Source organism: Dermacentor andersoni, chromosome 1 (assembly GCF_023375885.2).
Source record: "Dermacentor andersoni chromosome 1, qqDerAnde1_hic_scaffold, whole genome shotgun sequence".
NCBI lineage: Eukaryota > Metazoa > Arthropoda > Arachnida > Ixodida > Ixodidae > Dermacentor > Dermacentor andersoni.
This window is the reverse complement of record NC_092814.1, coordinates 89,148,176-89,168,309: the sequence shown is the minus strand read 5'-3', so window position 1 is coordinate 89,168,309 and position 20,134 is coordinate 89,148,176. Positions and strand designations below refer to the sequence as shown.

The following is a 20,134-nucleotide window of genomic DNA, read 5'->3' as shown; positions in this document are numbered from 1 at the left end:
ATTTGAGACACTTGGTCCACAGAGAACCATACGCATACTGCTCGGTATCCTACACCGGCGAGCCAAGACTTTCCGGAGAGGTTGCGCTCAAGCGAACGCGTTGCAATCCGTCAAGTCGCTACAGTGATGGCGGTGAGCGACCATTGTTTCTTCTTCTGGTCTGCTAGCCAGAAAGCGTCCAAAGCTCTGCCAGGGGAAAATCCACTCGGCCACAGAAAAACGAACGCGCACCCAAGTGCACCGCGCGATGTTCGGGGCAACACGTGAAAAACGCGTGCGAGAAAAACGCAAGCTGGCTTTGGCAGCCCGCGGGTAGCGAGAACAAGAGTATTGAAGAGGCTCAATGTGTCCTCGCGAATAAAAGTCAAAGTAGGACAATAAAAATCACCGAAGACACTTTGGAAATTCTAAAGTGTGCTTGGCGAAAGTCTTGTGGTCAACCCACTGCATGTTGCATACATGACGCCCCAGTGGAATGGCCACAGTTTTCGCCGATATCCCTTTGAATTACCCAAAGGTGCTTGTAGTAAACGAGGGACTCTCTATACATTCTATTGCTATCTTCGGCTGGTCGTTTCTGAGCACTCTGGAGCGCTCTCGCGAGTGGCGTTGTCTTCGACTGGTTGAAAGAGGGTGCGCGCCCTGCGTTCGGCTGGTTCTTCTCGATTGCTCTCCTCTATCTTGGAGTGCTCTGAGGCGCCCCAAGCCCTGTCGTCGGAGCAGTCATCGAGATTGAAACGTCATCGCAGCGCCGCGTCGCTGCTGTTGGCGACGGCCCACCGTAACCTTGGCAACCTAGGCCACTGCATGCTGGCGTCTCGACGAACGTTCGTCCCGCCGGCACGTCCGCCGGATTCTTGGGCAGCGCCGGGAGCTTTAGATAGGCAAAACATCGGACGTTGGCAGTAGTCACGTGGTTTCGCCTCAGCAATTTCCTCCTCCAAGAGCGAGTCGCACATTCGGCTTGCGCGCTTGTCCCCTACCTTTGAGCTCGGGAAACGACCGATCTACCCGACTCTGCTTCGGGGCATACGGGCGACCAGTCGAAGATACCATATGTGTCTTTATTCACGGTCACGTTCATACATTCATTGCACTAACCTGTTACTTCTCTGTGTATGCCATATCACATTCATCGATTGCTTCGAAGTTGTCCTCTAGGAGGATATCTTCTTGTCGCTCGTGTGCAGTGAAGCCCTTGTGCTTGTTTGGATCGACGTCCATGACGACTGCCTTGTGATCACTGAACTAATCAGTCGCTGTTGGCGTTTCCGTTCTGCCTCCCTCGCTTTCGCATCTGGTGACATGTTCATTCGTCGCATGCGCGTTCGCCCCTTGTTCTTCTGGCGTTCGGTGTTGGGGGAATCCGGCGTCCGCTGCCGCTTCCCCGAACCGCTTGGCGCGGAATTACTGGGCCGCTTCGGAGCCATGCGTCTCACTCACTCGACTGCAACGAGACGTGTGGCGAAGGAGCGGCGGTGCAGCGGGTGCAGCTGCCACCGCCGACGCGCGCGTGCTCGTTCTACCGCTACCATAGAGTAACATCACAGAGAAAGAAATTTCATTTCTTTCCCTATGGTAACATAGTGAACTATGTTACTCTATGCTGCTACTGTGTGACGTCACGGCTGCTATGCACAGCTGCGCCCCCCACCGGCGCGCCAATTGCTAAGGAGGGGAGGAGGTTGCGCCGCTGCGTGGAGGAGAGGCCACAGTTGGCACGATTCCAGCGCACGGCCGTACGCGACCGCGAGCATGTGCCATTAAAGGAACACTAAACGTTAATATTAAGTCAACGTGGACTGTTGAAATACCATCCCAGAAACCTCGAAACGCTTGTTTCATGCGAAGAAGAGACTTATTTTAAGAGAAAATGCGTTCTGAAGCGTCCGCGTACCTCTAGCGCAGTTCAAATCACCCACCCTCCCATTGAGGAGTGGTAACGTCATGGTCTCATAGTGACGTTGCGCCATCGGTGAGTTAAATGGCTTCCGCAGACGGCGCTACGGCCTTTCTGCGCAAAACGCAAACGCGCGGCCAGAAACAGAGCCAAGACAGAGCCGACAGCAGAGCAGCGCGAAAGCGGAACTATGGTGGCTAGCGGAAGGGAAAGCGCGCGACGATAAGCTGGTTCTTCATTTTATGACGCCAACTTCGACGCTCGTTGCAATGGACGACTCTGACAACGACAGATTGGCTGGCGATGCTGGGCTCGACTTCAGCGATTTAAGCACTGATGAACGTGACCTGCTGCTGAGGGCCGGCTCACGCTGCCGGCGTCGTTGCGTACTACTACGACGGCAACTGTATGTCATGGCTGTACATATTCGCACATTTGTAGCTTTTCCTTCGTGAAAACCAAATGCCGCACTCACCGCCCCGTCTTCGACCTGCAGTTGTTCTTGCGCTTCCGAGAATGCAGGCAAGACCGACGGAACAGCGCTACGGGAAAGCATTAATTGCTTTAAAAGGCACTCCACACGACTTCAGTAAGTCGGCGTTGAACTAGTAATCCTCTGGACGAAAGTGCAGCGAGCACACTATGCGATTTTTTGGCTCATAAATTATGATGAGGACATAAATTATGATGAGGAGTGCCTTCGTCATCGGGCTATAGTACCGGAATGTCGCTGGGGGGTCTCAAATCGTGTCATGCATTTACCTCAATTTCTCGGTTACTAAAGCTCTGTTCGCGATTATACTTACGCCTTAGCCGTTCTAGAACATCGCTTTATCATTTTAACTTGACTTCATACTAACCTTTAATGTCCCTTTAAAGGCTTTCGCCTTAATAAGAACGTAGTTACTTTTGCTGGCTTTAGTGTCTTGACATGGATGCTTTGGCGCAGGTGAAAAAAAATTTTTGACATTCTTTTCTGTGACATGACGGCAGAAATGAACCACCACAACGTTTCGTCTTATCGGACCTCGCTTCGTGCTTTGTCAATTTGTCTGATAGGGTGTTGATTTGGCTTGTCTCGTTGTATGGTGCGATGTACTTTAGAAAAGTCAAATCACCTTTGGCGTCAAATGTTTATAAGTACATTAAACCCCCAAAGATCCGGAATTGAAAATCTTAGGCACGACATTGGAAATGTCAACGCACCTTTCGCATCAAAAGTTGAAGTACTTTATACCCACAAAGTTGCGGAATTGAAATTCATGCGCTCCGTAGATTCCGCGGACTTCGCGAGATGCCACGACGAGCTCGCTCGCCATCAAAACGCACTTGAAACACTTGAACCTTTGTGCTCGGATGGAGCTCCTTGGCGTTATGTGACTCCCGGTGCATGGGGGTTGCCGCGAAATCCAGCCCCAATTTCTTTTCGAGCTCGAAAAAAAACACATTCTAGACAAAACCACATTGCACCAGCACTGAACTCTTCAACCAACTGGGAGTTCACAACAACCTTTCCGAACTCATTGAAGCCCAACAACGCTCTCAGCTTGAACGGCTCACCCTTACTGAAACGGGGCGCTTTATTCTGTCCACGCTTGGCTTCACCTACCATCAGCAACAGGGCCCCAAACAACCGATCCCGACCGACATCCGTAGCTGGATCTACATAGACCCTATCCCTAGAAATATGCACCCTGAATATAACACGGCCCGGCGTCAAGCTCGGGCCGGAGCTATCATAAAAGCCCTTGCCCACGTACCTGGCGTCACATTTGTTGATGCAGCCCAATACTCCCATGGCACACGATTTGTGGCCGTCGCCACACGCGATGGAGTCCTACACCACGCCTGCAGTGTCACTACCCCCACTGCGGAGACGGCTGAAGAAGTGGCCATCGCCCTGGCCACTTTAGATCCCACCTGTCACACCATAGTGTGTGACTCTCGCTCAGCCGTTACTAACTTCAGCAAAGGCCGTATTTCTCCCCAAGCTCTTCGCATCCTCTGCCAGGCACCACACTCTAAAGACAGCATAATCTCCCTAACATGGATCCCGGCCCATGCCGGCCCTGTCCACCCACACCTCCCCAATCTCAACGAGGTCACCCACTCCATTGCGCGAGGCCTAGTCAACCGCGCCGGAGTCACTGGAGATGAGTTGGGCACCAAGGACAGTCTGACAACTTATAACGATCTCGTTAAGGCATTTTACCTCAGTCCCCGAATCTTCCCCCCGCCTCACCCAAAGTTGAGCCGGGCGCAGGCTACCACCCTGCGTCTACTACAAACAAACACGTACCCTTCACCCGCCCGCCTCAACCTTATATTTCCGGACGTCTACACTACCCCCAACTGCCGGTACTGTGGAATTCACCCGGCTACACTTCCGCATATGCTATGGGAGTGCCCAGCACAGTACACCCAGACTAACACCACGACTCTGTCGTCGAGGTTGCATGAGGCTCTGCGGAGCTCCGCCCTCGACGACCAAACCTGGGCGACCCAGCACGCCCGCGAGGCGGCGGCGAGGCAAGCCCTCGACGTCCCTTCGTGGGAGGCTTAGGCCTGGCCATCATAAAGTGCTGGTTCTACAATAAAAGTTTATTCCTCCTCCTCCTCCTAGACAAAACCAAGAATTATTTCCGGTGCCGGGGATTGTTTAGGTCGGCGGTGCATGACGGCACGAAAAAATTGGGGGGGGGGGCTGAAGCTCCATAACCTCCCCCCCCCGGCTGCGCCCCTGGTGACGTGCGACCGCTTCCGTTGTGTCGCTTAGACCCTGCGGTGCGCTTTAATTGGTGCGGCTCTGCTTCTGAACGCCCTGCGTAAGTTGTCCGCTAGACATATTTGCATGGTTTTATTCCTCGGAAATAGCACAAACGCACCATACCGTACCGTAATCCTGCGTTTCGTTGCCTTCTCACGTCACCTTTGCCCTATACCCCCCCCCCCCCCCCCCTTTGTATTTGTATGGGAACTGTGAGCGAAGAGTGGCAAGGCTGTTATTCATTCGTCTCAAGACTGCGTTGGCGTTGGTTCTACCCATTGTCTGCCCCCTCTCCCGCCTCCTCTCTTCCATTCTATCTAGCTTCCCTCTGGACGTGCACGTTGGTAGAAAGGTAAACGCTTGCTGGGGGTCACGGATAATTAGAGCTGTCAAGAGGCTAATTTGGCGACGACCCGGGAGCTCCAGATGGCAATGCGCCCATTCGACGCGGTGCGGTCCAAACGAGTTCCTCGCGTCTCTTTTCTTCGCTGCCACGCTCCTTCCATGTTTATTGATCGGTTGCCTTTACCTAGAAAGATCACGTTCTCGTCACGCCTGCCGCATAAAGGATGTTCCACATCCGTCGCCAAGGTTTGTGAGTAGTGGCGCTGGCTAACACTCCCAAGGTTAGTTCTAGTTGTAGCACAGAAATACCCAAAAAGTGGATGGGGAAATGGCGCCGCGGTAGCTCAATCGGTCAGAGCATCGCACGCGTAATGCGAAGACGTGTGATCGTTCCCCACGGCAAGCTTTTCAACCACTTTCATTACCATTAATTTATCATTGTTTTAAATTCAATTAGTAAGTACAAGTAATTTCTCCTATGTTGTGCTTGGTGTATTTGTTACGCACCTTGTTGCACGCTGCAGTACGCGTGGCGAGCTTCTCACATTTTTTTTTTTTTAGGCTTGTAGCGCAGATCAGAAAGAGCAAAAAGGAAGGTGGAAGGGGTAATGAAAAAAAAGCGCTCACTCTGTTCTCCGTTCCCTTTCATTACCCTTCCACCTTCCTTTTTGCTCTTTCTGAGCTGCGCTACAAGCCTAAAAAAGTAATGACATACCAACTCGCCCAAACTGCCACGCTTCTCATGATATGATTAATAAAAATCGGGCCCCTCGGTTAACGCCCTTTTTTCTCGTTCTTCCATGTATATACACGCTATCAACCACCCCCCGACGCGGTGCACCGGACAGGAGCAGCAGCAGTGAGAAAATCGAAGGAAAAGGCAAAGAAATCTTCGCTTTAAAAAAAAAAAAAAAGATTTGGAGCACTGCTGTGAAACCGCTCTGACCGAATTCAAACACATCAAAGGCAACATTACCAAATCAAAGGCATCACACCACAACATACCAGAAACGCCTACAGCCGTTTATGTTGTTTAGTTAGTTTCGTTCATTAGCGCAGCAACACATATGCTTTGCTGCGGCCGCTTCGCAGCCAATGCTGCACGCAAGGAGCGAGTTCGTTCGCACTCTTGTGTGCGTTTTCAAAACACCCGCGTCTACGTCATATTCACGCCAGGTCACGTGATATGGGCGACTTTTCGAATACGAATTGAATATTACACATTACTATTCGAATCCAAAAATGAACTATTCGGTACTTTCGAATATCCGAACCATGTGTAATCAGATCGTATGCGCGGCATGAATTGTGTAGTACTTACAGGAAGGCACGCGTGCACCAGCGATTACGCTGGAACGTTCGACGAGTCATGGATAAAACTCGACGCGCTTGACTATGCTTGGCTCGCAGATCCGGTTTTCGACTCGCCACTGTCGTTGTGCCTGAGTGTTACTTTTTTGCTGCACACGAGTCACTACAACGTGATAATACTTTTCGTAAAAACCGACTGTCATGTTACTGTTCTCCGTCTCCTAAACAAAATATTGCAAATTATGAAACGTGAAACAATGACAAGCGTTTTCGAAGCAATGCAAAAACAAAACGGGTATACTGCAAGTTTCGTATTGTTTCTCCGTGGAAACCTACAACCTGCGATTTTCGCTCATATGTTTCTACAGCACACAAGTCATTCAGCAGGTTCTTTTTTATCTTCCCACAACCTCTATTAATTCTTTCTTCAGCAACCATTTGTCTAGCGTTCTTAGAAAGCTAGTCATACAGCAGCCATTGATTCTCAGAAATCTTGTTTGCAACTAGGCTCTAAAGATGTTGAGTGGCGATTCGTGCAGTTTAAGAATTGGCGATCTTGAGTTTAAAACTGACCCCAACTGTCCCCGATAGCTTTTTTTCCCCTAGTCAACAGAAGCGTGGTACCCAATTACACCAAAATGAAATATTCCTACTGTAAATGTATGCGGCCGACTATTTCATATTTAGTACTTTTATTCTAAATAATCCACCAACGATTACGATACTCCCTAATACGAAATTTGAGCGCAGCTGTATACGTTTTCATTTCGCGATATATTGGCTGGCGCGGACAATGTCACGTGCGGCACGTTGCAAATGGAGCGAAGTGTGGTGCTACTGCCACGCTACTCCTTACGGGTTGGCGCGATTCACAGCAGCCGCCGCAGACGGACCTCTGCTCGTGCAGCGCTATTTCCAAACAGACGATGGATGGATGGATATTATGAGCGTCCCCTTTGGAACAGGGCGGTGGGTTGCGCCACCAAGCTCTTGTTACTATACTGCCTAATATCCTACCTAGGTTAAACAATGAAAAACAAAAACACTCTGAACTACCACGCCCAAATTTTCTGATCCCCTATTGCGAACTGTGCTTTTGTACGACCCCGTCTTTTGTCGTTTCCCTACTTTTCATCCACCAATCTTCCAGTCGCCTCTTACTAATGTCTATTGCGGACATGTTTGCTTTACCACTGCTCCCTCTGAACCCAAGGGCTTCCAAGGAGGCCAGTGGTGCCTAAATCGACCGCTGGGTAGACGTCTTCACATTCTAATAAAACATGCTCCGTAGTTTCCCTAGACGACGCGCGCTACTCTAGCGCCATCTCGTAGCCATCGTGGCCGCTAAGCCCGTCGTGAGCGGCACTACGCTATCACGCTTTAAACATAGCCTCCTCTTCCGCTTTCCTCGCGCTCTCTTCGCTATCGCAGTCTTCCATACCCGCTCTGCGTTCGCCCTTTTCATGTGCTTGTTCGCTCGGTTACGAGGACACCGAGGGACGTCGACGTAGGAATGGGCGCTCAAGAGCTGCGCTTTAAAAGTTTATATTCGCCCACTTCTAGTTAACCATGCACCATTTGTTAACCTGTCATTTGCTGCTGCACAAAGTTTTCGTAGAGCATATTATGTAAAGGCATGTATTTCACATATTTTATGCTTACATCTTTTCAAGCACATGAAAACCTGAGCATCAAAGGGCTGCCCACACACAACTTTACGACAAATCTAGAGCCATGTGTTATTTAGTACTCTGCAGCAGAGCAGGAACATATGAATGTGTTGATCCGGCCAATTCACAGGCAGTGCTTCATGCATGAAAGAAATTTACAGTGCATTATATTTTTAAGGCACCTGCGTCCTACTACTGATCTGTGACGTCCTACGTCACAGATCACGTGAAATGTAGCCACGCTCATTATTTGCCATCTCATTCATGTATTCAGAAGAACTTGAGTATATACTCAAATTCTTCTGCATCAATTTTGTGCAACCAGTCATTATAGATTGTGCATAACTGATAGAGTATTTTTCTTGTATCCCAATAAACTTTCATAGAAGCGGCGACCGGAGGGAGGTACGAAGAAATGGGGGCTGGGAAGGCTGCGCCCCCGGTATTAAGTGTTGCTTCAGGGCAACATCCTATATCCATGGGAAATGTATTGATGGGAAATAACGTGGGAAATGTATTGCTAAATAAACCAGCTCTAATGTACGTGAAGTTCAAGATTTTCTAATTGTTAAAAAATTCGGCAACTGGGGCGCCACCATCAAACTTGCGGCCTCAAGCTCGGCAGCGCAGTAGCATATAGCCACTTTGCTACCGCGGCGGGTCTCCTTGTTATGCAGTGTTGGAGCCATAACAAGCTATGATGCACATGTGGGGACGTGTGTGGCAACCATGTCCACACAGGGGAAAAGGGAGGCTTTCAGCAAATGAAATTTCACACAGCATTTCAATCCACTTGTCATGAAACTATATTTGCGAAGTTTGTTGGAGTGAAGACAACCACGCTAAGGTTTAACATGTATTTACAGTATAGTACTATGGTACACCAGAGGTTGAATATATCCCTGATGAGGAGCACTAGGTACACAGTGCACCAATATGGAAGGGGACACCAGATTTTTAATTTATAGCTGGAATTTTTACTGTCCCTGCGTTAAACCAAAAAAGTAATTTAAAAAAATCCATCAAGGAGGAATACACACAAGAACTATATAGCAGTGAAGGAGGTTCAGACTTGCATGTTTACAGGAATCACCGTTTTTAACACAGAAAAGTGCTCCCCTTCTTATTGGCGCAGTGTGTACATTCCAATGCCCAAATGCACTGCAGTATCAAATGGGGGGGGGGGGTTCACGTCCAGCATGACCTGTGGAACCCTTTGCATTAGCCATTTTCTCCATCACAGCTGCCAAAATACAAAGGCAAAGCACAGTGACAGTGGTGACTGCAAGGGGACAATGATCTCATAGAGCATGCAGTGCCACAGCCGGCAGCCGAAGAAATTGGACAAAATTAAGTTTCTGCACTGCAAGACACCGAGGAGAAAGAAAAAACTGAACATTTAGCTTTTCCAGTTGTCTGAAAGAATGTGATCATGCAAGGAACAAGCATCAGCTCGCATGTGCCATCTCTCAGCTGATTGGATAATGCCACATTAGGAGTTAGCTGTGACAACAGGCGACGGGTAAATGAACGTGTGCACAGAAACCAATGTCTCTGCCATTAGTGCAACATAAAAGCATCTCAACACACCAAAGCAATTAACAGTGACACATGAGTGCATACATGTGCACTTTCATTCTGTAATAGTTTCCACAGTGCTCCATCACTGCATTTATTCTGCCAGCTTAGGCAAACAGGAAACACACAAAAAAAAAAACAAGCCAACAAATGTACAAAAACATGATCATGCAAAAAATGAAAACGGAACTACAATTGGAAAATTTGCAGCATTAAAGCACAAACTAGAGCAGCAATACACACAACAGATCCCAATAAGAAATTTCAGTTCAGTCAGCCTCGGCCAACTGTGCAGCATTTACGGGTGACACAGTACACAGCCTGTGGCATAACCAACCTAGGGTTGCACAAGACAACAACCAGCAGTTGGCTATCTTCGAAGAAAAAGACCACACTCAGAAAAAGGCCAGACAACATGGGAGACAAGTGCAGCTAATTTCACACAGCAAACTGGAAGGAAAAAAAATAGAGAAGGCAAGAAAAAACGGGAGGGAAGGGGGAAGTGAAATCAATTCCTATTGATGTAGAGCACTTCACCTTTCTGGCACCCAGTGAAAACCACAAATGCTTAATACAGCTAACACAAAAAAGCACTCTGTGCCACATAAATCAAGAAACAGAATGCAGAAAAGCTTTCGAAATTACGCTGTGTGCGTAGATACACTATGTAGTACACTTAGTGCTGGTATGGGTTGCCTCGGAAACCCCTGCTGTTTGTATTCAGCTTGCTGCTCTTATTCATGGGAGTAATCTTGAACAGTAATAAAACGGCATGCTTAGCATTGAACAAGTTCATGAACAAACAGCTCAGAATATCTTGTAGCATGAGAAACTGGAAGTACATCAAGCTCCTACCCCTTCAGGGACATTAATGGCTTGCCATGAACCCTGACATGATTTTTTAGTGCTCATTTTGTGCCCTGCACAAAATGGAATGAATATGGCTGTATAGTAAAAAAACAAAGATGAAAAATGGGGAGGGGGGGGGGGTCAGTAAGCAGGCAGGTTTTCGCAGATTTAGTACCACACAGCAGCCAGCACTGGCATATTATGCGGCCCTAGAACAAGGAGAGGAACATGTATACCATATGGTAGTGACTGTGAAGAAGTCAGAAGGGTCCACACAAAAGTGTTAGAATTTATGCAGCAACTGATAATGGCAATTTGTGTCAAGAAAATTACTCCAAATCATCCAGCAATGCAAACGAGGCTCAGACAGCAATCGTATAGGCCATAGAGTAATCAAACATGAAGAGTAAGCTTGCTAGAAAGATTCCTGAACATATTTAAGAATTCTAAACAGGGTTGTTCTTCACACAAAAGCAGTGGCATTAATAATACATAAAGACACACACGACTACAGCAAATATTTTTCCATTTGAATTACACACATATGGTGTTTCATGCAACTTGAACCTAACTTTTTTTTAAAGAAGGTGATTTTCCTTGGACAGGTGAGGCCCAACAGCACATTGTTCTAGTCTTGAGCAGCTTACATCTTTTCAAGTAGGGTTTAGTTAGCAACTTCAGCACACATATGTGTAATGACGTTATTCTTTCCCGATCTGTGGTCTGTCTTCAAAACTCTGAAAAAAGCACCACATAAAAGGTAACTGTACTGTGTGCCTCCCGAACACACTTTGAAACTGCTTCAAACACAACCAATGCCCTAAACTGAATATTGAAAAATTTGAATAAGTGTTCTAGCCAGCTAAGTAAGTGTTGAACAGGAAGTATTCTAAGTTGCTACAGATGGCCAATATGCTGTTGGTTTTGTCTGTCTACAAAATGTCACTCTAAGCGTGGTTCAAGTTACATGAAATACACAGTACTGAGCTAAGCAAGTCCTTTAGCCACAGAAGCATGCGAGGCTTGTCCTGAGAAAAAAAATTTTAACTGAAGATTATAAAATTAAGCTTGCATAAACGCAAAGCTGAGATATTTCCTCATGAAATATCAGAAATAATGTTTGAAGCAACTGTGGTTGGAATTGCTGCCATGATATCGATTTCTTACCCATGAAAATCGAAGAAGGCTGATAAATCAATAATGAAAAGAAAAAGAAGGGTGATACCAATGCAATCTAAAATGTACTAGCTAAGCTTGCTGAGGTGTGTTTGATATGCTTGTAATAGCAGGCCCAGTCTTCTTTGTGTCTGCTCTTCAATAAGGCTCTGTTGTTTGATATGATTAGATAAACAAATTGTGGTAAATTTCATTGCCTGCATTTTTTACAAACGGCAACAAGGAAATTTATAAAGCTAAAATTTCTCTTTTATGAACAAAGTTTCTATTTTCAGCTACAGCACTAACTTCGGCAGATTTCAAACAGACGCTCTTTACGCTTACAACATGCATTGTCGGGTTGTTAAATACATGTAGCACAGTCTACTGTGCCAATTTCAATTTGAATTGGAAATTTTCTAGGATGAATGATGTTCACAAATGCTGCCCAGCCCTCAGTTTAACTGATCAAATGTTCTGAGGCCTCATACGAACTACCTAACAAAAGAATGAGAAACCATGAAGCTTTCTTCTTTTTTTGCACCATGCAGTTAGTCATGCATGGGCAGGGCCCTCATGACAGTGTTCAAACAATGGGGTTACCAGAGAATACAATGCTACACTGGCCTCTGTTGTGCAAATTCACAACACTAGTGACCACAATGAACAACTTATGTGATATTACAGACAAACTGAGCACCTACATGTAAGCAACACTGGGCAACAGGTACACCACCTTACTAAGCAGTACTTCACCAGTACATTTTGCAACATATTTTTTGAGAACTGACTGTTCTTTTTTTATGGCCTTAAGTACCTGGAAAGCAAACACTTGGCTGTTACTACATCCCTTGCTTGTCATGGATCACAACTTGTTGCCATTCTTTTTTTTTTTTTTTTTTGCGAATCAGTTGACACGAGGTACAATTAAGAAAAAAGAGGATAGGAGAGGGTGCCAGGTAGGTGAGCAGAAAGTGCAGACTTCCTAAGGGTGCCTGCAGATGCGGTGACTAGGCTGGCCAGTCCCCTGCCTGGCCCTGTGGGCAGGAAGGTGTGCCACTTGTGGAATTGCAGCCAGCCGCTCCTCACTCTTTATGTTGACTGGCTCACTTTGTGCGGAAACAGTAGCACATGTTGACGAGCACACATGGGCTATGGCCTTGGAACACTTTGCTGAAAGAGAGCGAAACGGAGCAAAATCAATGTCTAACTTGCTATATACAAAACAAAACTACGGGTTTGTGGGATGTGAGGAAAGGTCAAAATAAGTCATACAGTCCCTGAAGATAAGCTCAACCCTTTTCGTGTTTTGAGCAAGTTCAGCTCTTCGAAAGCAATCACCTTGCTGCCAAAGCATACCTGTTGTGCACGGTCATCCACTCTTAGAGGAAACATGCAACCACGCGGCCGGGCTCCGCGGAGCGCCAGATGCGGCCTCTGGGACAATTAAATGCAAACTACAGAAACTGCAATGCCACCACCGCCATCACGCTATAGCGAGTGTTCAGTCGGAGAAGGCTGCAAACGATGCTCCAATCCACATGGGTAAAAAACAGATCAAGATGTGTGAACTGGCTACGAGTGCCGAGCTGCACACATGAGTGATCCAATTTCTAATACCCTCCCGGCGCTGCTAGGGAGCACTGGATTGCAGTTAAGCCACAGTTCCATGTTCCAATTTAGTCTGCGCCTGTACGTTTCTTAACTGTTACTAAGTTTTCTTGCTTTGCTGAAAGATCCTTGCAAACCAGAAACTTAAGCAGCAGCACTGTGTCCGCTACTCACTCAATTTTCACAATTCTTGTTTTGCCTGAATGCTAGAGCGTCAAACACAATAGGACCATAACCGAGTGTCTTAGGATGTTGCAAATTTTAAATCTTTAAAAAAAATCAATGAAAGATTCACACTCTCAATGCTGCAACTTGCAGATTTTCATAATTTTGACAGAAGTACACACAGAAACATTAAACTTTTTATTGCACTCAAACATTCAGTAACACACCTGCTTAAACGGCCCCTGAAACACTTTTTGAACATAGCAAGAAAACATTGCCAATCTATACAAGACGCTCCTATGCACATGTGAGCTAAATATTATTGCACTGCATGCAGCACGGAACTTACAACCTCATGTCAAAAACAGCAAAAAATCGCTTGCTCATGCTTACACAATGTCATCATGCAGCTTCTTTGCAAGCAGCTGTACCCACCTACAATTATTGGTCGATTTCGTGATTGCAAAAGCATTCTCTGTAATACATAATTACAAATTTCGAATTAAATTAATGAAACATATATTTGAAATTTCAAAGACAGAAAAATAATTTCATCTTCGCACTGCCGGTCTACGCATGACAGTCGCGTGTAGCTGCATCTGCTGCACGTGGCCTCAGAGAAAGCAGCGGTGTGCAGCGTAGCATAGTCTACTGCAACCGCCACGGGGTGTCGCAACGAGGCCTATTACCACCAAGACACTCAACTTTTGAGTGGGACTTTGCGTCCCTTCAGCTTCTCCCCTATGTAGCTTCCAGCACACTAATGGAGATGAAAACAGAGAGAGCCACATACCAGTGTGATAACTCTACTTTTACTTGAAGGATTCGAAAACATCCTTGCACCATGAGATTTGTGTGATGACATCCTTTAATAGTGAGGCAGTGCTAAGATTAATTAGAAAAATGTTTTAGGTCCACTTTAATATTAGCTCTTACTGCAGTAAACTTCTTTAGTCACCTCCCAAATTTTTGTAAATGTTTTTTTCGTAACTTCAAATAAAAACAATTGCACTTTTGCTATCAGTGCAATTCATTAAAAATTTTTTAGAATGCTTCATGCCTCTAGAGCCAGTTTCATCTGAAAGGTGAGACATCGACAGTGATAGCACAGTTTAGCATTGCCGCTCAGGCTCTTCAGACGGTGTTCTAAAGACACAAGGAGGTGATACATGATAAATTATACAAAGGAAATTAATGATACATAATGTAACATGCAAGGACACACGGCGTGATGAGCACGGCAAGCAACATTGTAGGCGTCACGCCTCAATGGTATGCAAGAAGAGACTGATGGAAAGCTGTCACTGTTTGTCAGCGCACAATGAAAAGCTTGATAGCTTTAGCGTGACTTTTACTGTCCATTCCACTGAGGCCAAAATAAGCACACAGCAACTCAGTACAAATGTTAATGCCCATGCCAGCAGCAGAAGGCGGGATGCTGCTCTGGCTCCACTGCCGAACCGACTGAATGGAGTACGACGACACATCCAGTTGGCTTTGTTGTTTATGCAGCCATGTGGACTGCATGCTGCTCATGTCTTGGTAGACCTAATGTACTTATCTAAATTATGTAGATCGAACACGTATGTTTGAATGCATGTGAAGCAAAGCTTTGGCGAATAGGTTGATTAAATGCTATACAGTGGAACTTCAGCTATGCGTCTCCCGATTTTGCTACGTCGCAGGTTTTTATGATGGTTTAGTAGAGTCCCAACGGGCTTCCCATAAAGACAATGCATTAAAAGCCTCAATTATGCACTCGAGATTATGCATATCGATGCTCCCGTGAAACTGCAAGCCCAATGGTGGATGCTTGAGATGTGCTACCAGCCTCCAGCGGCTCTCGCGCGATGCCATTCCCTCAGTCAGAAGGGAGAAGTGCACCTTCACATGCAGGAAGCTCAGACTGTCTTTTCCCTTTCCTCGTTTTCACTGCCCTCTCAACGTTTGTTTCACTTCCCTTTTCACTTTGCGTTACTCAACCACCACCCGGGCAATCACTTTCCGAGATGGTTCTGCTTTCACGAGATTTCGCATGAATGGGTAATATTGGCACTGGATGTGTCCATGTATACAGTCGACAGCATTTTTTGGTGCTGTGCCAAGCTCACTAGCTTCCCACAGTTGGCAAGTGCCAAGAGCGCTGTCGGCCGCATACTTTAACGCACCCAGTGCCAAGTCTCACGAATGTGAAACTACCTCTGAAGGTGATCAATCAAGAATACCGCCCCAGCGGATATGAAAGTCCAAAATGCTTGCTTTCACACTTCCATGTGGCATCGTCCTCATTCTCGCCACCTCGGACGAGGACGATGCCACAGATGCTGCCATGCCTATGCCTATGTTTGCAGATGTGCTAAGTAGCATCGACAACATTCGCAGATTTGTCTGTGCAAGCGACACTGTAGGTAACCTCCTTGCAGACAAGGCTGCACTCCAAAGAAAGCTCTTGCTGCATGGCTCAAAGGAACTCTAAGTGACCAATCTTTTTCAACGTGTGTAGGAGAGAAAAGAATGTTTTTAGCATGCTGACGGGCGTGGATCATGGTACGCGGTACGCTATATCTCTACAATAAAGCATGTCTGGCATTCACCTGCACTGCAGTGTTATTTTCACCTTTACTTTGTTGGAAATTTTGGATTCAGAGTTTTTTCGAGTATGTTAGGCTATAGTTTAAACTGAAGCTCCCCACAACGCTGTAATGCGAAACCATGTATGACAGACAATTTTTGTTGGTCAGATTATACAATGCCCAGATTTACAACATATACCCACGGTCCAGAGCAAGCCGTATAATCAAGATTCCACTGTATAACTAAATGTGATGCATACAATTACGTTTATTTTCCCCCTAAGCAACACGTAATCACATGCAGTTTTTATGCACCGTACAGGTTGCAACTTTAATGTAATGCAATGTTTATGCGCCACATCATTTGCAAGCTATGCCTAAATGCAAACTCTAATTCAGGCGGATCCACACTAAGACGTCAACATAGATGTGTAATGAAGACATGAAGAAGGCAACACTTGATGCTTGTCAAAGGAAGAATGTCGACAGGCATGCGCAATAAGTATAACACATATATAATACACCGAGTTTTGTACTTCAAAATTTTGATTTCAGCATGGCAAACCACAGCCTACACTAAAATTTTTGATACGCTTGAGCAGGTTTTCAGTTGTGCATCATTCCGGAAACCAATTGCAGTTGAACCTCGATAATTCGAATTCGAAGGGACCCGGAAATTTGTTCGAATTAAAAGAAGTTCTAATTATAAGGAGGCCTTGAAGTACTCGTGCACCATTGCACGACGCACGAACGGTGTGAGGCGTGAAATATCACGGCACGCAAACACACAGCGAGCGAGGACCCCGAAACTGCCCTCGCAGGTCAACGCTCGATACCCCTCCCACTTCCTCCCGATAATGGCAGAAAACGAAACTTCAGGGAGCGGGCTAAGCTACCGTAGGGACGGCGCGGAGGCACGCGCCCGTGGACACCATCGAAGGTGAGGGAGTTACACGAGAGAGTTGCAGTTGCGAGGAGGAGCGGGAGGGAAGCAGATTTGTTTTCCCGCCAGCTAGATGGATGGCACTAATTACCTCTGCCACCTAAGCTCCCTTACCACCGCCTAAGATGGCCACGACGGAGTTGCCTAGGCCGGACTAGGCCTCCACCGCTGCTTCCCTTTGCGTGCTTGCATGCTTTTTCCTTCATCTGCCGACAGATTGGTGCTGCATTTACGTTCTCCGTCGTGCGTTCTTAACGTGTCATGTCTTATGAAGATGACGAAGTCGTTGCCACTGATCACAATCATGTTGGTGTGCTCTCTTCTGTTCTGGCATCGCAGCGTGCAAAAAATAAGGAGAATGAGGTACTGGGTGTCTCCTTCGCGTCCTTCTTGTTGTACAGAACCAGATGTGGCGCACTGTCTTCGATAATCTTTCCATTGAGATGACTCGGTTTAGACTCATCATTGTAAGAAAGCTCAAAAGGTGAAGTATTGATTGCGATAGCAAATTAGTGGACAGCTATATGAAGCAAGGATAGTAGTTTTGTCAGCCGTATAAACTTGTAAACATAGGCATACCAACTAATTAACAAGCATGTTGTCAAGCGCACACAAGCAAGCATGAACGCATATCCCTCGACCACGGAAACTCGCTGTAAGCACGCTGGCGTGAGGAAACGCGGCAGCTGCAGCGAGCGAAGCGACATTCATGCTGTCTTTCAGCAAAAAGTGAGTGCCGAGAAAACACCTCCCTGGTGCCTCACAACGTTGGGTGCCTCATGTATGACAGAAGACAGTGCACTTTCTCCCCACTTCATCTTTTTCTTGTGAGCGTGATCGAGCTGCGATCATCGGCTCCCCTCGCACGCTTTCACTTGCACACAAAGCTTGGGATGCGCGGCGATGGTGTTATTGCCCTAAGACTTTATACGGGACCTTGCGTGCGCCGTTGAGGGGTCTCTCTAAGCTTTTCCTCTATGGCGGGGTCAGAGCAATGCTGGTCGGAGGCGTCACCGCGTGGTTTGGCACACTGCCGAGGGCATTGTCAGATGCGGTATGTTCGAATTACCGGGTATTTTTGCCTATTGTAATACACATAACTTTTACGGGACCACAGCGTCAGTTCGAATAAACCAGAAGTTCAAATTCAGCGTGTTCAAATTAACGAGATTCGACTGTACTAACGAATTACTATTCTACTTAGGCGTAACAGAAATAACATTTACTGTACTTTTGCATGTATAACGTGCACAAAATATTTTCAAACGTAACAGAAAAGCTGAAGTGCGGGTTATACGTGGATTTTGTCTTGAGGTGTGGTTTCACGGCAGCGTGCTCGGCCATGCTACCGTGAAGCCACACCTCAAGGCAAGGCTTTCTGCCATTCGAAGTTTCGTTATCTCCTGGGAACCCCAACCTCTTCCTACCTCGTTTGTTAAAGCTCCCTTCTGCCATCTTTTATGGTTGCCTATTATCCTCTTTACAGGCTGCCACTCTGCATTTAGTAGTTAGCGAATACTGCAGGCAAACTAGAACTCTGATCACCATGAGCTGCACTCAACGGCCGTGCTGTATTCGCACAATGGAGCAAAGCACTACTTGACCTTGTGCATTCTGTATCACGCGATCATACGTCGCCCATTCGCATGGCGCTCTCTCGGAAGTGCAAAATCACCGTTGGGGATTTTCAACTCTGTCAAATTTGCTCTGTCTATGTTGCCCATGTAAAGGCTGCTTTGTTGGCATTGCCATCCTGTTGTGTAAATGTTAGCTGTGAAGTGACATGCTCCATGTCACATGTCACATGACTGATTTGTCTACGATCACGTACGTTGTGTGTATGCTGGTTTATCAGCGTCGCCAAAGAGGGGGAGAACAGAGTCGCTGGCTGAAGATACAACATGGTTGAGTTGTGCACCCGTGAATGGAGACTACTTCTGCAAAGATTTGAGCATTGTTGTTGAAGTGTTTTCTGTAGGTTATAAGTGCAGATTGCCTTTTTATTTCTTTTTGGGTGGTTTCGTTAGGGTGTGCGTTATATGTGAAAAAACACAGTAATAGTTTCTTTTTCTTTTTGTGCTAAATTACTCCTCAAAAGTTGAACAATTTTCCTTGATATGCAACTGTGTTGGCACATTACAGGGTTAAGAGGGAGCTTTAGCTCTGTTGCTCCTATCTAAATACATGTAAAAGGAGAATTCGTTTTTCTTGGCAACCACAGCACCAAATTTCACGAGGTTTGTTGCATTTAAAAGAAAAACTTAAAATCTAGTGACTGCTGGTTTCGAATTATTGAGTTAGGTCGTCAATATTTTATTAAAAATTGGCAAAAATCGAATATTTTCAAAAAAGGAAACTATCAAGTTTACAACTTTGTAACTCGACAACGAAAAAGGATGATACAATTCTGTGAATTTCGTCTAATAGTACATCTAAAGCGGACAAAATTGATATGTTACACATGAATCTAAAAAAAATTAGTAATATGAAAATACAGCTTTTGCAGAACCCTTGTAACCAACGTAACAAATTCACATAAGATGTAAAATGACATATGGTATTTGTCCGCTTTGAATGATCTAATGGATACCGTTTACAGAACCGCGATATCTGTTCTTGATGCAGAGCTATGAATTTGTAAACTTGTGCTTCTATGTTTTTCAAACGGTCGAATATTTGACAATCTTTTTAGCAAAATTCACATCCTAAATCGAAATTCGGCTTCCAACAGTCACTAGATTTTAGCTTTCTCTCTCAAATGCAACAAATTTCATTAAAATCGGTCTAGGGGTTATCTCAGAAAAACGTTTTTGCATTTTACATGTACTTGAATAGGCCGCGTCGGAGTTGGGCCCGAGCTAAAGCTTCCTCTTAAGAAGGGATCGTAGGGTGAAAACAAAGTTTTTCAAGTTTTAGCATTACAAATTTATGCTAAGCCTGAGGAGAGCAAGGCAGTGCAACAATGAGTTTGGATAAGCTCAATAGACTGTTTAGAAATGGTGAAAAAGCCACACAGCCAGGTATTTAAAGAGTTATGTTGTCAGTAAAGCTATTTATTTTATTGAATAACGAGACTTGATATGCGAGATATACAGTCTAGCCTGGTTATAACGAAGTCGGCGGGAATCGGAAATCACTTCGCTATATCCGCTATTTCGTAATATGTGGACTATGAAAAAAATGCAAACATGGGCATACTGATTTATTGCCGCTGAAAGAAGTGGTCCAGCGTCCCCTGAACACGTTTCGAGAGCGCGGACTTCAGGA

At 45.9% G+C, this 20,134-nt stretch overlaps 1 protein-coding gene across 1 annotated transcript in view; it reads right to left on the bottom strand.

Moving 5' to 3' along the window:
* Positions 1 to 8,781: 8,781 nt before the first annotated feature.
* Positions 8,782 to 20,134, bottom strand: part of morgue (modifier of rpr and grim, ubiquitously expressed) — a 77,125-nt gene continuing 65,772 nt past the window's right edge. Inside the window, exon 9 of the mRNA XM_055061730.2 lies at positions 8,782 to 12,748. The gene's annotated coding sequence lies outside the window, so the exon portion shown is untranslated. The remainder of the gene's footprint in view (positions 12,749 to 20,134) is intronic.